Source organism: Cupressus sempervirens, chromosome 2 (genome assembly GCF_028749045.1).
Source record: "Cupressus sempervirens isolate cs-2001-9-10 chromosome 2, ASM2874904v1, whole genome shotgun sequence".
NCBI lineage: Eukaryota > Viridiplantae > Streptophyta > Pinopsida > Cupressales > Cupressaceae > Cupressus > Cupressus sempervirens.
The window spans coordinates 549,042,355-549,061,824 of NC_143119.1; positions in this window are offsets into that span (position 1 = coordinate 549,042,355).

Below are 19,470 nucleotides of genomic sequence, written 5' to 3' on the forward strand. Positions count from 1 at the left end.
AAGATTTCATGGAATAGACGAACTCATCATGAGAATGTTCTTGCAGGAAAAACAGTGAGATTGATATTAAGATTCAGAGGGAGTCTGACACATTCATGTGAAGGAGTAGAAAAAGGATTATAATAATTATAAACCAAATCACCTCCTAAGTAGACCACCTTGATGGATGTCAATGGCTACCATCAATGCCAAGAGGGCCAAAGTTTCGCTCTTGGGCTTAGGTAGGATATTTAATAAAAATAAGATTACCTCCTAAGTAGACCACCTTGATGGATGTCACTACCTACCATCAAGGCCAAGAGGGCCAAAGTCACTCTCTTGGACTTAGATAGGATATTTAAGGAGAATAAAATTACCTCTAAGCTAACCACCTTGATGTATGTCACTAGTTGCCATCAAGGCCAAGAGGGCCAAAGTTCTACTCTTGGGCTTAGGCAAGAAGAATAAGATTACCATCTAAGTACACCACCTTGATGGATGTCAATGGCTACCATCAAGGCCAGGAGGGCCAAAGTTCTGCTCCTAGGCTTAGATTGATTAAGACTTGACATCATGTCAACTCTATTCAGTCGAGAATCTTCCAAGTAGACCACCTTGATAGATGTCAATGGCTGGCATCGAGGCCAAGAGAGCCAAAGTTCTGCTCTTGGGCTTGGTAGGATATTGGTTTAGAACAAATTTATCATGACTAAACTCTTCTTTGGAGCTACTATATACATGTACATGCTAATAATTGTTTGTGTTGCAAGATCTATGATCAAAAGATATATTGGGGAACTATATGTTATAAATCATTCCCTTTACTCTACATCATTGTGTAAAATTTAAAAGAATGTATGATGTCTTTGCATCATGTTTGCTTCGTGTCTTCATCTGTCTACATCATGTCTACTCCATGTTTTCATTCATTAAAGATGTATGTTTTATAAATCTTCTAGGCCTTTGTGTGAAAATATGTTTTTTTTTCTATGTTGAATGAGCTGGAGTATGAATGATTTTGCTGGAGGACAAGCAAATTGAAGAAGGGAAGGCTGTAATATCCCTACTTCTGACATATATTTTAATAATAAATAAATAATATTATAATTACACTATAAATGAAGATTATAATATTATCACATTTGAATATATATACTATTAATAACTAATGATAATAAATTGATTAATAAATTAATCGATATAATATATATATATATATGATACAAGAATTAATATAAATGATAATATAATATGGTATTATGTTTACATAACATATAATATCATATAACATATTTAAGTATATAAATATATATATAATAATAAATACCTTACAAAAATATATCAATTATTTAATATACATAAACTACATCTTTCGTAAGCTAAACATTGATTACGAGTAGACAACATAAAGCACATTTAAATTATCATAAACCCATATGAAAAGTGAATGCTATCACATGACCACGTCATTTCACTTGTACCCTTCCACGATGGGTCAACTAGTATTTATAGGGTAAGGACAAAGTCAAGAAAAAATATAGAGAGGAGGAAACATTCAAACTAAACACATCAGAGAAGGAGGTATGAACAAAAATGGCATATATTCCACTAGCAAGTGAAGCCATGGAACAAAGATAGCAGAGGGAATCTCATCACTGAATCTCATTGAGAAGAGCATATTGAGAGGATGTATTAGCCTCCAACTTCGATTTTACAAACTTTATTAGTGGGAAGGCCATAAAATTACAAATATTTGGACAAAATCCCATATCAACATTAATAAGACACAAAGAATATAATCAATACACATAAAGGCATTGTCAATCGGGTCATTCATTGTAAAGTATGGAAAGTGGAAGCAAACATCACTTTCGCAAATAAGAGGCTGTAAGGGAATATCATTAAAAGGATGTTATAAGAAAATATTATTGAGAACTTAATTTACTTGGGGAAAGAAAAGTTAAACCTATAATAAAGAGCAAACAACTAATATATATTTAGGAAGACTCCTAATTACATGAGGTTCTTATTCCTTAGATGTGCATGTATCATCAAGAAATTTGAAAACTCTTGGGAATACATACTAATTTTATATATTCGCAAGTTGATAACACAAACTTAAAGTCATTTATAAGATCTTAAATTAGGAAACTAAGAGCAACTTGAGGAAACAATACAAATGGGACATTACACTTCACAAGTCCCAAAGTATGGAGGTTTAGGATCCATAGGCTCATTCAATAGAGCCTCAATGATATCTCTGGTCTCATCTATGTTAACCCCATACTCCAGAGGTTTAATCCATGTTATTCTACTTCTAACTACCTAAATATATACCTTATCACAATCTACCATATGTTGATCTCAAATTGGTTTTAACAATTTAGTGTCAACACGCTTAAGACATTTACTTAGTTCATGCCAAACTAGTAATACATGCTAAGTATAACATGTAAATATGAGACCATGCTGAGTTGCAATGACTATAGAGTCACTCAAGTGTTGAGTAGATAAACTGTTCAAGTGATTCAAGTGCTTAGTGAATAGTAGATGTTGGGTAGTTTAAGTGTAGAGTTAGAAGCAGAATTACAGTATATGCCAAGCATCAATAATTACATATGTCGAGTAACATAGATTGGATACATTTGTTTGTTATGGCACAAACAACTATGTAAACCATTTTTCAAATGACCTAAGGATAGATTTTGACTCTTTAGAGATAAGGATGAATCTACATGAAGATTCTCTATGCAATTACATGCATCCAATCAAAAATGGGAAGGAGTAAGCGGTAAAATGGATGAATCTCATTCATAGATTCATACCTATGTCGGCATTAAGTTATCATTTCCATTAGTGACAATAGTTATCTATATCATTGTAGCTATCGAGCTTAGCACTTAGTTTCCTATGCTCACCAAGCATTCTAATGTTAATCAAGCTTTGATGTGTTCAATAGTTTACACCGAGTAGAACAGTGGCTACTAAGTGAATACAGGTAATGTAAAGAGGAAAAATGTCTACTATGCTTCGTAGTGTCTACTGAGTAGTAAGTTTGTGTCATGGAAATTTAGTGTAAACTAAGTGTTGGAGGAAGTAGTGTTTACTAAGTGAAGCAAGGTAAACTTAGCATGTAGTATCTACCGAGTGACACTACATCTATCGAGTCACTAGTGGTCATCGAGTTCAGAACTACATCAAGTGATCAGTATGGACCAAGCCTTCACTTCTACTAACTCCATGATGATGTCATGTAATGTAGTGGATGTTGAGTATCAGAAGGTCACCGAGTAACTTCAGTGAACTGGAGTTATTTACTATTGGGCCAACATTGTAATGTGTTGTTCACTTGTATTTTGGCTGACCTTGTAGTTTTGTAAATTGGAAAGGTATATATGTAAGATGCATTGTAAGATATCAATATATTGAAGTACTATGAAGTATCTTTGAGAAGTGCATGCGAAGGATTATCAGCAACAGTTTAAGGAATACAACAACATCAATACAAAAGCAAAAAAGTTGCATCTATCACATAAGGTGATCAGTGCATAAAGGATCTTACCAATAATCGGTTGTAAATAGATCCACTACTTCATCCTAACAAGTGAATCAGTTTCTAAATCCTTTAACAAGGTAGACTTAACAGTCTTTGTATAAATCTCTTAACTGAGTGCATACTTCATTGTATGTTTGTAAATCCTCTAACAAGGTGGACCTAGCAATCCTTTGTGTTCCTAATAGGGAAGATCACCAAAAGTGGTCAATGTAAGCCTTAATAAGCCAACTTTGTGCTGCAGTAGTGAAGTTTTGTGGGTACCATCCCCACCCCAATTTTAGTTTCTATTTGGAAGGTTTATGGGTCAACAAAACATTGTGTTATTTTGTGTGATGAATGTTTTATCTTTCAGTACAAATGTATGTAGTAGTATAAATGGATTTGTGGTGAATTTAAAGAAAAGTTTTGAAGTTACTGATTCACCCCTCCCCTCTCAGTAACTTATCTAGTCTTGAATATTTCCAAAAATTGGTGATAGAGCATTGTGGTTCTCAGGATAAAGTTAAACAGCTTGAGCAAAGATCTAAGGTTGAATGGAGATATTTAGACTTGATAAGGCAATTGAAAATGAAAAGCTAGATCTGCATATGGCCACAATTCAACTCAAGGAAGCAAAGGAACATCTTTCCTAATTCCTAAAAAGAAGAAAGGAACTTGCAAATCAGATGAATGACCTCAATTATGTTGAAGAAAATATTGAAGATTTTTTTCCTTCAAGTAGATCAGATGAAGCAAATAATGCAATTAAAGAACTGCTAGAAAAGAATGGATCTCTATAGGAGGAAGTAAGGAAACTCAAAAGAGAACAAGAAATTCAATCAATCAGGCTATGTGAGATTTTGGAACAAAGGAATAAGGTAAAATAAAACTTGGAGGCAAGAAACAATGAAGAAAAAAATCAATCCAATCAGCATGAAGACCTTATTGATCAAATCACTGAAGCAAATGAAGAAATCAAGATTCTCAAAGCACTGAATGAAAGAATAAGAAATGATCTAAATTATGAAAGAGAAATTAATGAAATAACAATGAGAGAATTGATATCTAAAGAGAAAATCATTGAAAAATTGACGAATGACTTAAATGCTAAAAAACAAATCAATGAGAGAATGATGAAATCTCAAGAAGACGCGAATCAATTGAATCAGCAAAATGAGTAGAATCTTCATAGGCAAAAATGTAAAGCAAGACTTAGGTACAATGAAGAAGAAGTTGAATCATCCAAGAAAGGTGCAAAAAGGAATCAAAAACCCTCATGCAACCATTGTGGGAAAATTGGTCATACATCAAACAAATGCTAGAGCAATGTAAAAGCGAAATTCAATGGAAAGTGCTACAACTACAATCAACATGGTCACAAAGCTAATGAATGCAAGCAAAAACCAAAATTTGAAGGTAAATGTCACAGATGCAAAAAGCATGGTCAAAGGCATCTTAATGCAAATCATAATCATTCAATTCAACTGAACAACTTGTAAAGGCAATCTTTGGATGGGACTACAATACCTGGTGCAGATGTCACTATCATGGAAAATATGGACACACTAGCATAAATTGTGCAAGGCATCACCTAATAAAGAAGGATACTACTATAAGGTGTTACACATGCACTGACCTCGGTCATAAAGCTAAAAACTTCATAAATATAAGCAAAGTTGAAGATGAAAAGAAAGCAAGGGCTGACAATATAAGGAAACAAATGAAGCAGAAATGGATTCCTAAATCTACTAAGGATACAAGATCAAATCATGGAAGTGAAGTCACTCAAGAGGTGGGTGACTCCATCCTCTCAAACTAAATTCCTAAGATTGTGTTGGAGCTATACTTAGCAAGAAAATCATAAGCAGTTCCAACAAATATGAAGAATGCAAATGATCCAATCAGTATTCTAGATACACAAGGATCACAAAAAGGTTATTTTTCATTGAGTTGCATTAGACTTCATTGAGGAAAGCTGGTTGAAGGCCTTACCGAGCGAGGTTAGGAGTAAAGGAAATTTAGTTTGTTTTCCAAGTTGATATTCTTTCCAAGTTAGGTCAGTGAAGGACAGTCTATCACGTACTGTGTCATTATGGCACCAACAATTTATGAAAATTTCTCAACAAAAGGGGCAATTTTGACTTCATTTTTTCATTGCATCCACAACATTCAAAGAGCAAAGCAATTTGAAAGAGCATTATATTGTTTTTGAGCAATTTAGTAACGAGATCTTCATGAATTCTATCATCTACCGAGCAGCAATGGCATCTACCAATGGAAGTACCACTAAACCAAAGATGAGTTCTGAAATGCTAGTTAAGGGCATCAAATGGAAAGCACCAAACTTCAAGCTCATTCCGATTGTTGCTGAATCACTTGATCCTTATGGTGCTCAGTCACAAATCCCTTCAAAGGTACTCCTAATTAATGATATAAGAACTCATTTTAAATGTATTTTTCAAGAAGTAGGGACATTAGAAATGGATAATGCCCTAGTTAAAATGTGTGTTGATGGAGTTTTAAAACTCGAGCATAAGCATTTGGAAATGAAAGGATTAACTCATATCCCTCACTTGCCACAAAATTTCATAGTAAAATGGATAAGGTACATATTGAGTCAGTTCCAAAATGGACAATTATGGTTGGTTCAACCCTTTTGATTACAAAGAAGATGATACACAAGGTTACAAGTTTTCTAATGCTAAGCAAAGCTAAGACAACCAAAACCCTATGTCGGGAGGAACTACAAAAGAAAACCCTAGCTGAGTGGGATGGTAGAGGTTTGAAAATAAAAAATGTCACTAACATAGAGCTTAGGTTTGGCATCCACATCATTGCACACAAGATCTACAACTTGAGTCGATCGAACAGTGTTCCTTGTGAGGCAATTGACCTAGCATACAAAGTTGTAAAGAAGAATATTGAATATGATCTATTAGATGTGTTACTGAAGCAATTGAACAAAAACATTGACATTGTGAAGACTTCCAAGAACAATCCCTTCAAGTTTGGTTAATTTCTTACTTGCTTATTCTTTTATGTTCACAAATTCTTTCGATCTAAGGGCACAGTCATGTGGAGGAAAGACACCCCTATTCTATATCAAATAAATGAATTTATTGAAAAAATGGGTGAAATTTTTGAAAGGGTGTTGGATAACTATGTTGAGGTGTTCAAGGAGAAAATGAAAAATAGATTCATGATCACACCCAAGCTTGTAGAAGACTACAAGGATGATATATCTTTCATGGTGGATTGTGACAGAGTGCACATTCACATAGTCATACCAAGAGTGGCATGGATAAAACCATTGCCTTATGAAATTAACATTGATAAAGCTAGAGACATCATTGAGGCATTAGTAAATGAGCCAGCCAATCCTAATCTTCCTACATTTGGCAAATATGAGGGAGCCAAGAAGAGGATAGAGATTGGTATTAAGATTCCTGAAGCTCTCAGTAGAGGCAAGAAGATAATTGCTAAATTAAAGATAGTTAAAGGTCCTCTAATACTTATCAAAGGCAAGGGTGAGGATGAAGAGGAGGAATCTAAAAAAGAAGAGGAAGAATCAAAGAAAGAGGAACTAGCAAGGAAGAAAGGTAGAGTGTTTATCACCAAACCTTAGAAGCAGCCAACTATAGTGTTCACCAGGAGATCTAGGAAAGGTAAAAATGAACCAATATTCATCTGCTCTACACGTACATTTGAGGAAAGAATGAAACAAAAAAAAAAAAAAGAGTTGGAGTAGGAATTTGTAACTTCAAAGTTCTCAAATATGAGACTCAGACTCCAGCTAAGCAAAAAGAGATTGAGAACTTAGTTATGAAAAAGATGGGCATTTGGAAATACTCGCCTGCACAAATGCAACCTCAAACCCATGCAAATCTTTTTGATACAATCAAAGTCAGATGGGAGAACATGGTGCAAACTATAAAGGACATATTTGAACAACAACTAAGATAGTTGATACCAAATCTAACTGATACAAAACTGAAGAAGGAAATAAAAGAGCATGAAGATATAATGATTCTGTCATGTCCCCTTTTCAAATAATTAAAAAAATAATAATTTTTGCTAAGGCAGGCAGGCCCAAGAAAGTGAAGTTTCAAAAAAAGGGGGTTAATCTTTGGAAACCGTTGGACTAATAAATGAAAATTATTATTAAAATATGTTTCATTAACCTCTCTTGGATGTGAGTTACAGTTATGCCCTCTTTTAAGGGGTTTTGGAGGCATTTTGGGCCCATTCCAGAACTTGATTTTTGCTCATTCTTTGTTATTCTTCAGAGGCTGCCAAACCTGTGGAGAAGGAGACCCAAGAATGGGAGTTTGCAGGTTTCTAGGAAGGCTAAGGATGGGAGTTTGAAGCCATTCCATGTGCATGCTCATACAGAGTTTGCCTTTGTGCTGAACAGTGTAGATTTGTGAGTTTTTGGGTGTGGTTTTTTGCATGAGTTTGGTGTTTTCAGTTGAGCATTTCATATCAGTTTTGGTTGCTGCTGTATTTAATAATTTAAGCTGTTAAAATAGAGCTAAATATATGTATTGGGATGTGATTAAACTTCTGAGATAGTTTATTAGTGTTTTTGTGGTGTTTCCGGGCATTTTTGTGTTAATTTCGGGAGCCCGATGAGCATAGTTTTTGTCCTACATTTGTGAACTATTTTGTAAAGGCTATATAGATCTAGAAATGAAATTTTATAGGCTGTTATGCTGCTCAAATTTCTATAAAAATGTCTACTTTCAGATTTATTAATAACAGGTGAAGCTGTGAAGCTTTTTGGCACTATTTTCGGCATACCCGATTTGGGGTTTCTTAAGAAATTTGGTGGATCTTTGTGATATCAGTTGTTTGATCTTAAAGATCTGATTAAAGGTTGGAAATATCATAAAAAATCAGAAAAGGGACATTTCAGTGGTATCAAAGCCATGATCTTGCCAGCCTGAGGGTTTGTAGAAGTTGCAAGTCAGTTTTGACAACTACCCAGATCTTGCATGTCAGTTTTGACAACTACCCAGATTTTGCATGTCATAATTTATGGTTGCATGTTTCTTCTAATCAGATACATGTTAAAATTTATGGTTACATTCTACTTCTAATCATTTTCATGTTAGTTCTTGGTGAATTTGGTGGTTGTAGAAGTTTGCATTTCAGTTTTGACAACTACCCAGATCTTGCATGTCAGTTTTGTCAACTACCCAGATCTTGCGTGTCATAATTTGGTGGTTGCATGTTGCTTCTAATCAGTTTCATGTCAAAATCTATGGTTTCATGCTACTTCTAATCATTTGCATGTTAGTTCTTGGTGAATTTGGTGGTTGTAGAAGTTTGCATGTCAGTTTTGACAACTACCCAGATCTTGCATGTCATAATTTGGTGGTTGCATGTTGCTTCTAATCAGTTGCATGTCCAAATCTATGGTTGCATGCTACTTCTAATCATTTGCATGTTAGTTCTTGGTGTTTGAAGAAGTTATATCCTATTGGGGTTACACTCTACCTTATCCAGAATGGACAGGTATAGTACAGAGTCTCAGAGGAAACGATCTTGGACAATTGATAGCCAAAGTCAAAATAGTAGAAAGGATGGTTATTTAGACATTCGAGATAAACTTATGAAAATAAGCCATGACATGTCTAAACAGTTGGTTGAGCACCACCGTATAATGAATGACATGTTATCTGACCCAGCTAAGGTGGATAAGTTGACTGGATTTCTATTTTGTAAATTTTCTCACAAGACAGATGACACAATTCCCAAGAACTTGCATGAGGAGTTTGAGAAACTAGCTGATAGCCAGGTAGAGGTCTTAGATTCTACTCTACCACAGGAGGTGGTGGGAAAGGATATTACACAGATTGATAGTAATGGTCAACTTGATACTCAAATTGAGACAATTGTTTACAGGTCATCAAAGGGTGATGCCACAGGTATTCAGGATGGTATAGTTACCACAGGCAGTGACTACAGTGTAGTGGGTTTAGATGAGGATTATGAGGATGTTGTTCTGCATGATGGTGAGACACCTGGTGTAGATGAGCAGACATTGAGCATTCATGACTTTTCTGAGAGAGAGTACCAGGCACAGTTAGATGCTTCATCACATGAGGTTGAGGCTAGTAGTACTTCACATGATTTATCCCTCCAGTTGAAGGTGAGTGAAGACAGTATTGTCACTACATTATCTCATCATGACAGGTATGTGGAGTTAGGTTGTATTGGTCATATTACTCAAGTCAAGATTTTGCTTGAGTTACTAGCTAATTCTAGTTTACAGATATGGACTCGAGATTGTTATATTGGCATTTGGGGTTCAGTTGACTATAAATCATTAACACTTTTTGGTAGCAGTGGTTTGGGTCCTACCATGGATTTGATTAACAAATTGCACAGTGTTGTCTTTTCTTGTACCAGGAGCTTATCTGATGTTGGTATTAGTTTTTATACACCGGTGTTGGGCTTTGTTCATATATCCAGTCAACCATACTTGCTGGAATGTGTTGATGATATTTCATATTTGGCAGTGTGTACAGATGAGTCCCAGGATCATATTGGCATTGATGACATCCAAGAGGATGCAGTGGGCAGTTTTGAAGACTTAGTTTCCTTGGGTATAGAGGAGTTGGACAGCAATGCTAATGTTTTTGATACTCCGTATGTTGATATGAGCTTTAGATTTGATTCACACGATATGGATGGTAATACTCTAGAGACTAGTAACTTTGAGGATACTCTTTTAGACAATGCATCAGAGGAGGTTTGTAGGAGACAGTCAAGCCAGCGCCATCATGTGTCTAATTAGTTGAGAGCTAGTGACCGAGACATTGCTATCACTTGCCAGCATTTCGATGTTGTTCGTCATTTGTTAGCAGTTTATGGATGGGGTTCTCCTACTAGTGATGAGCAGGAAGGCAGTTATCTTTCCTTGACAGAGATCTACTCTTTATGGGAGGCTATTCGAATTTTGAGACAGAATTATATGCAGTTGCTAGCCGACAGAGATTATCTTATGGAGTGGGGTAGTACAACATATGATGCATTGTTGGCCAAGGAAGATGAGGTGAGTGAGCTTACTGAGCAGCTTGAGGTGACTTCTGAGATTCTTGAGAGTACACAGTTGGCTTTCAAGGAGTCACAACTTCATTTGGCTAAGGTGACCATGGAGTTAGAGCAACTACAGTCTTTACCTGATTCTATACAGTCACAAGCTATGGTGTTTGGTGATCCGAGGATGTCCATGGCCGAGATTGTCAGAGACAGTGGAGATGGGGATGCATCCATCCTTGATACTAACATTGGCATATCAGGTTCATTCCCACTAGAGTCAGGTTCAGTTGATTTGGGTGTTATAGTAGATTGTTGTATGCCTGACATGGTGGTGGCCTCTGGTATTGATGGCACAGAGACTAGAGATGCATCAAAGATCGTGTGTGATGTTGGTGAGTCGACAGTTGGCATGGTTCTTGCTAGTAATACTACTCCCTTGGTGATATCTTTGGAGGTAGTAGTCAGTTCCAACATGGTTAATGATCAATTACAGTTAGTTTCATCTAGATTATAGTCTGAGCCACTGACTGAGATTGGCGCATTCTATCGGCATTACACTATGAGGTATGCTCATCAATTTACCTTTGATGACCATGTTGATGAGATTATGATACAGAGATGTACTTTGGTTCCTAGTGCTTATCATCAGTTATGGAATAGTTTGATGCCTCGAGATGAGAGTTGTGATGGGCGTGACATGGTGATAGGTCCTGTAGTTGATAGCTCGATAATACATGACTTAGAGCAGGAGTTTTGGAGTGATGCTTCAGCAGGTGTTGTTATTGATTCTACTCCTTTGGCTATGACATCTCCTGACTTAGCTAGTGATCAGTCACAGTGGGTTATATCACTTGTTCATGGTGAGTTGTTGACTAAGGTTGGTTTTTTTAATCAACATTATATTACAGGTCATGTACATCAGTTAGCAAATGATCCTTGTGTTGAGGAGTTGATGGCAGAAAAATTTGGTTTGGGTTCCATTTCTTGTTGTTTATCTTGTGATGGCTTTTCACCATTAGGGGTGCATGGGAGTTATGGTTATGAGACAGTGGCCGATGATCTACAGAGTTGTGTTGACTACAGGAGTTGTACAGTGTGTGGATTCTCCATACTTGGTATAGTTTTATTTGAGAGCATTCACCATTGTTGCAGAGTTGGATTGTACATTCCGTATAGGCCAGTGGGATGCGTTGATGGTATTTATGGTGTTGGCAGTTTGATTTGTCCACTTTACTTGGGTTCTAATGTTCTAAGAGTTTGTGTCTCATGGGTTTTTGACTGTGGTAGTGGTGATTTTGGAGTTTGGTTGAGCTATAATTGTCAGTTTGATTATGGATTCATCTTGGTCATATTGCAGAGGATATTGCAGGAGCCTGTGTTAATTGGTAGTAATATAGTTCATGACTACATTTGGGATCTAGGTGGATTGATTGGTTTATTGTTTAGCCATTGCTTGAGGACAAGAAATGTTTGGGAGGGGAGGACTTGTCATGTCCCCTTTCCAAATAATTAAAAAAATAATAATTTTTGCTAAGGCAGGCAGGCCCAAGAAAGTGAAGTTTCAGAAAAAGGGGGTTAATCTTTGGAAACCGTTGGACTAATAAATGAAAATTATTATTAAAATATGTTTCATTAACCTCTCTTGGATGTGAGTTACAGTTATGCCCTCTTTTAAGGGGTTTTGGAGGCATTTTGGGTCCATTCCAGAACTTGATTTTTGCTCATTCTTTGTTATTCTTCAGAGGCTGCCAAACCTGTGGAGAAGGAGACCCAAGAACGGGAGTTTGTAGGTTTCTAGGAAGGCTAAGGACAGGATTTTGAAGCCATTCCACGTGCATGCTCATACAGAGTTTTCCTTTGTGCTGAACAGTGTAGATTTGTGAGTTTTTGGGTGTGGTTTTTTGCATGAGTTTGGTGTTTTTAGTTGAGCATTTCATATCAGTTTTGGTTGCTGCTGTATTTCAGACTTTAAGCTGTTAAAATAGAGCTGAATATATGTATTGGGACATGATTAAACTTCTGAGATAGTTTATTATTGTTTTTGTGGTGTTTCCGAGCATTTTTGTGTCAATTTCGGGAGCCCGATGAGCATAGTTTTTGTCCTACATTTGTGAGCTATTTTGTAAAGGCTATATAGATCTGGAAATGACATTTTATAGGATGTTATGCTGCTCAAATTTCTGTAAAACTGTCTACTTTCAGATTTATTAATAACAAGTGAAGCTGTGAAGCTTTTTGGCACTATTTTCGGCATACCCGATTTGGGGTTTCTTAAGAAATTTGGTGGATCTTTGTGATATCAGTTTTTTGATCTTAAAGATCTGATTAAAGGTTGGAAATATCATAAAAAATCATAAAAGGGACATTTCAGATTCTAAAGCTCAATACATGCTTCATATTAATGAATAATATAGAATCAGTGGTTAAGCATGCCTCAGATGTTTGGAGAGATATATATCATCTCAACAAGCCATCAGAAGAAACTGTTGAAATTAAAGATGATGATAGCAGTGAAATTAATGATGATGATGACAATACTCCTTCAATCATAGTTATAGAAGGAGAATTGCATGTTGCAATGGACAAGGAAGAAGAAGAAAAGGAGGAAGAAGCAAAAGAGGAAGAAAAGGATGAAAATGATCTGGTTAGAATAGCAACTGAAGCAATTGCATCTCTTCCTCACACTCCACCAAATACTATAACATCTATGGAGACAGCTTCTTCTAGTGCGATTGTGAGCACAATAGTTACATCAATTTCTCAATCTTCACCAGCCACCTCCCAGCTCCAGGTATCTACAATAGAAGTGTCAAGCACTTCATCCACCAAGCTGACTATTACTTCTTTAGCTATCAAGTTAGCTCCCTCTACTCCTTCATCATCAATAAGTGCAACAATGAGTTCTACAATTTTTTCTTCATTGATTCCAATTAGCTCTATAGTTTTTTTTTCATCAGCATTATTTGCATCCACTTTGATTCTTGTTAGTTCAGATATTTCTATGGGTATTCTACCGAGTGTGGCACCATTTTTAGTGTTTCAATTTTTTATTCGGTTAGTACTCCTATTCATATTCAATCTTTAACTCCTATCCCATTTTTCATTGCTAGCGCTTCTATCTCCACTATTGTGTCTATTCCAAAGGTCAAACCAGTAATAATAGAAGTAGAACAAAGGCAACCATTGAAACTTCTTATCACTGGAAAAGAAATTGAAGAAGACATTGACTTAGATATAGAGATAGAAATACCTAAGATTGAATTTAACAATGCTACTATTGAAGAGATGAGCTTAGCAAGTCAACTCATAGAGAAGAAAGCTATGTAGAAGTAGCTAAGGTCTGAAAGGGATAAGGAGTATAGAATAATTGAGAATGCCAAGAATATAATTATAGAAGCTATAGGTGTTGAAGTGGATTCCACTCAACACATTTCAATTTAGTTAGAAGAGGCTGTACAGAAATATAATGAGGACTCCTCCAGACAAGAAAAACAAATTGAAATGGCTGACGGGAAGTTTGATGACAAGGTGTTGGAGCATATTGCTTAGCAGATTGCAATCAGACAAGTTGAGTTGTCCGCATTTTTGGGTAATTTTGAAAATTCTTTTAATAATGCAACATCACTTTTTGCAAAACTTTGTGATGTCTCCAATTTAAAAAAATAAAGGAGAAGATAAATAAGATTGATGCTGATATGTAATCAAGTGCATCAAAGTTGTAGATTGACCCCTCTAATAGCTCCTCTCATCACACCAAGGTGAAATATCTAATAGATGTGCAGGTAGAACTTCTAAGAGAAGCAAGAATAAGAGAAAACTTGATTGATATTTAGAACATGGTCTTACAAATAACGGATATAATGCAAAAATATATTGCTCATTGCAAAACATTGGTCCAAGTTTAGAACTTCTCAGTGGCTGATCACATGATCAAATTATCAACAGAAGTTCAGATTGCCCTCTCCAACTGCCAAATTTTGCAAGAGAATTGGCATAACTCATTCGCCCTCATTCCCAAGGTACATAAATAATTTCTATTTCATTTTGGTGCAACTATATAAATAGTATATGTAGCTCTTTGCATCACTGTCAAAAAGGGGGAGAGATATTTGTATAAGTGAAAGGGGGAGATTGCACTCAATAAGATTCAGCATGTATATGTGTATAGTTATGTACATATGTTTTGGTTTATAAGTGTTTTGTCACTAATGCCAAAGGGGGAGATTGTTGGCATTAAGTTATCATTGTCATTAGTGACAACACTTATCTATATCAATGTAGCTACCAAGCTTAGCACTTAGTTTCCTATGCTCACCAAGCATTCTAGTATTAACCAAGCTTTGAAGTGTTCAACAATTTACATTGAGTAGAATAGTGGCTACCGAGTGAATACAGGCAATGTAAAGACCAGTAATGTCTATCGAGCTTCGCAATATCTACTGAGCAGTAAGTTTGTGTCATGAAAATTCAATGTAAACTAAGTGTTGGAAGTAGTGTTTACCAAGTGAAGCAAGGTAAACTCAGTGTATAGTATCTACCAAGTGACACTACATCTACTAAGTTACTAGTGGTTAGCGCATTCAGAACTGCATTGAGTGATTAGTATGGACTAAGCCATCACTTCTATCGAGTGCATGACGATGTCGTGTAATGTAATGGATGTTGAATATCAAAAGGTCACCGAGTTAGTTCAGTGAACCTGAGTTATTTACTATTGGGCCGACTTTATAATGTCTTGTTCACTTGTATTTTGGCCAACCTTGTAGTTTTGAAAATTGGAAAAGTATATATGTAAGATGCATTGTATGATATCAATATATTGAAGTACTATGAAGTATCTTTGAGAAGTGCATGAGAAGGTTTATCAATAGCAGTTTAAGGAATGTAACAAGGTCAATACAAAAGCAAAAAATTCATATCTATCACGTAAGGTGATAAGTGCATAAACAATCTTATTAGCAATCAGTTGTAAGTAGATCCACTGATTCATCCTAATAGGTGAATCCATTTCTAAATCCTTTAACAAGGTAGACTTAACAGTCTTTGTATAAATCCCTTAACTGAGTGCATACTTCATTGTATGTTTGTAAATCCTCTAACAAGGTGGACCTAGCAGTCCTTTGTGCTCCTAACAGGGTAGATCACTAGAAGTGATCAATGTAAGCCTTAATAGGCCAACTTTGTGCTACAGTAGTGAAGTTTTGTGGGTACCGTCCCCACCCCAATTTTACTTTCTATTTGGAAGGTTTTTGGGTCACCAAAACATTGTGTTCTTTTGTGTGATGAATGTTTTATCTTTCAGTACAAATGTATGCAGTAGTATAGATGGATTTGTGGTGAATTTAAAGAAGAGTTTTGAACTTATTGATTCACCTCTCCCCTCTCAATAACTTATCTAGTCTTGAATATTTCCAACAACCTAACCCTGAGCCACCTCAGTCTTCTTAAGGAGGAAAAAGCCCTAAATTTTCAAGAGAGTTGAGAGCATTGTGAAGGGGTGAATGATCAAAATAAAGGAGCAAACAAGAGAGTTTGCAAAGCATTCAAGGTGACTTAGCAGTAAGAATGAACTGCAAAATTAGTTAAGTGAAGAACAGAGGATAGAGGATACAATATTGTTACATCTGATCTTGAAGGTTTAATTAGTGACTGGATAGAGGTGATCTATTATCAGGCAAGCAAGTGCCAACCACAAGATCTATGCTGAGACATTTTGATAAGTGATTTCAGTTAAATCTCCTGGTGGAGTAGTCCTAACATGCTTTACCAAATCCTTTAATAGGGTGGCGTTCCAAGTGAGTGACCTAAAGTCCTTTAACCAGGCACACTTCTAACAAGATATTGAAATCCTCTAACAAGGTGGGACTTAACAATCTTTGTGAGCCTTTAATAGGGTAGGCCTTTCAAAAGGTAGATCATGTTTCATGGTCAAACCATTGTAACCTTAATTGGCTATACTTTATTGCTGTAGTAGTGAAGATTTGTGGGCATCATCTCCACCCCAGTTTTTCCTTCTCATTTGTAGGGTTTTTGGGTAATCATATTTGGTGTCAAGTGTGTATGTTTGATTACTTATATGTTTTAGATGTATTTAATTTACATGTTATTTTAGTATGTTCATGCATATGATGTATGAAAGGTGAAAGTTTTATGGGTTGAATTTTAAACTCCTGATTTGCCACCACCCCCCCTCCCCCCCCTATCAGAAGTTTATCTTTTTCACTTACAATTCCAATAATTGGTATCAAAGCAAAGGTCTAATAAGGAGAAGCCTTGCATCTAAGAGGAGAGATCTTGAAATGGAATTCTAAAAATTGGTAAAGACCATTGAGCACTAGTACATCAGGCCCCCATTTTTGACCAAAATGTTTGACCAAAGGCCTATTTGGGTTGTTAAATTCATTTGTTTTGAAAAAATGGGCCTGATATGGTCAAAATTTTGACCAAATTTTGACTATGGTAAAATTGTTTAATTTTCAACCTTTCAAACATAAGAGAAAAGGTCATGATAGTGTTAATTTTGTTTTGGGGCACATCGTGACTGCAATGGGTAGGAGTTTGGTGTAGGGTCAACAGGAGAGGAGAAAGGAGGTAAGAATCTGGTCATTAGATATCATTCCAAGTTTTTTATCCATCAAAAAGTTGCAAAGGCAGATTCCAAAGCTATTCAATGCTTTTACATTTTCTCTTTCTCTTCTACTCATTACAATTTAAAAAACAGAGCCATTGTTAATTCTTTCAGGTCACAAAGTTGTTTTATAGATGATGTTGAGGTTCAGGGTTAGCATATATTTAAGTGCAAGGATAAAGCTATGGAAAATTTATATTTCTGATAAATGCACTACTCATTTTTTGTATTTCTTTTGCATGCAGGGAATCTCGAGATGTCTTGGTGTCGAAAAACTCTGGATTGGAAACAAAGAATGTAATATGCCATAGCTGCTCCCATTTTCTTTCTCACTCAAATTAGTAGCATTACCTCTGATAGAATTTGATCCAAACCCATTCACACAGGTTTGTGGCCATTTTACTGTAGATTGTTTTGCAAGACATTAAACAAGAACTCAATCTTTGGGAGGATTGATATATTGTAGAACATCTATATCTGCATTCCTTTCATCTTCATTCCAATAGTTTCTTTTCATCTTTTTGTATGGCTTGCATCAACAACATGACCTTGTTGAGTCGGGAGTCTTTTTCACTACTTTATTTAAAGAAGAAAGGAAGCTTAGCTTGCAAGTTTTCAAAAGAACTTCAATGTAGACTTTGGAGCCCCATCAATGTAAATACTATGAGGAAACTATACGAGATGCATTGTTATAAGTTATACAAGCTTTCTTGGTGCAATCTATAAGTACCATTTTAAGGAACTATTTCTCCAAAATAGAAAATGTAATGTAGTGATTCTAGTAGATGACGTGCAGATGGGTATGCTTGTGTGGGAGAAAAAAGAAGAAGAAAAGAAGCAATTTGCTTTATAATCTCTGGCTAAAGACGTAGCTCATACTCTTTAAGATGTGTTATATTCTCTCATAGATAGTCTTGCTATAAATAATTATTCATTTTTTCCCTCATGCTTGTGCTTTGAATGATTAGGAGTAGCGTGTATCTTGTTGGTGTTTCAAACTGCTGAAACTATCAAGCAACAAAATGCTTAATATCACAATGAAATTACTCACACAATCTAGGGATTAGCTAATTCTCAATATCAACTATATGAATGAATCACTATAACCCAACTTCAACAAAACCAAATGATGGTTTCCTACTCTTTTGGCTCTGCTAAACCAAGGCAAGTATACCTAGGGATAATTCTAATGCAATTGTGTATGAAATTATATTAGTTTCATTCTGATTCTCATCTATTACCTTCACATACATACATAGCTCACTTCAATTCTTCAATGCTCTCAAACTTATACACGTCCCTTATTAGCAAATATGGTCATAATTCTCCTAAAATTTACAAATATTCCTGGAAATAAGAGCTACCTAAGACTCAGGAATTAGATATAAATGAGTTGAGACCAGCATTTATAATTCTTAAATAGGATTGAAATAATTTTGATTTTATAAGATGACTTGATATGCAGCAACATAATTCATCCTTGTTTACTTATGATTTATAAGACTAGTGCCTTATCCATTGGGCAAGAAATTAACTATTGGTGGGAGATATAATTCAAATAACTTGTATAAGAATTAATCAACTGCAATCACCCATCTCCATTCTTATGCAATATCCCTTTTATGAACTCATAAACCCTACTAATTTACTAAAGAATTTATATAATTGCTTGAATTAAAAGCAATAATAAAACCAGCATATAACCCATCCAAATTGCATTCAACCAAATAAACTTTATTTAAATTACACAAAAGACAAAAAGGTCACAAAAAAATGTCAGGCGTATCAAATATTCTTTTAGGTAGGCCTGTTCCTATTACTATTGTACTTATCAACTTTTGATTTGTCTCTCATTGTTTTGGATCCTTAGAATATGTGGCTGGTAGGCTAGCCAATGAGGGGTTATCTTGTGATGCCTTTAGATCAGTTTGTTCCTATGGGTTTTCACTACTTTCACCTTGAGGAGGCACTATTTCCTTTTCACTTTCTTCTTCCTTCAATTCTGGTGCTGATGTGTTAATGACCTGCACCTCATCTTCCTGTTCCCTATCATTATCTGAACTGCCTTCCTGCAACTGTTGGTTCGAAGGAATATCTCCCATCCATGTGTTAAACTATATGTTAGCCAACCAGCTAAATCATAGGATACCATCTTGTTTCTTTAATATATAATTAACATCCTTTTCAAAACCAACAAATTCTTGCCTCAAAGAATCAAAAATTAACTGGACTTCAACCAATTCCTCTATTGTGGTGGCCCACCGGGCATGCCCCTTTTCAT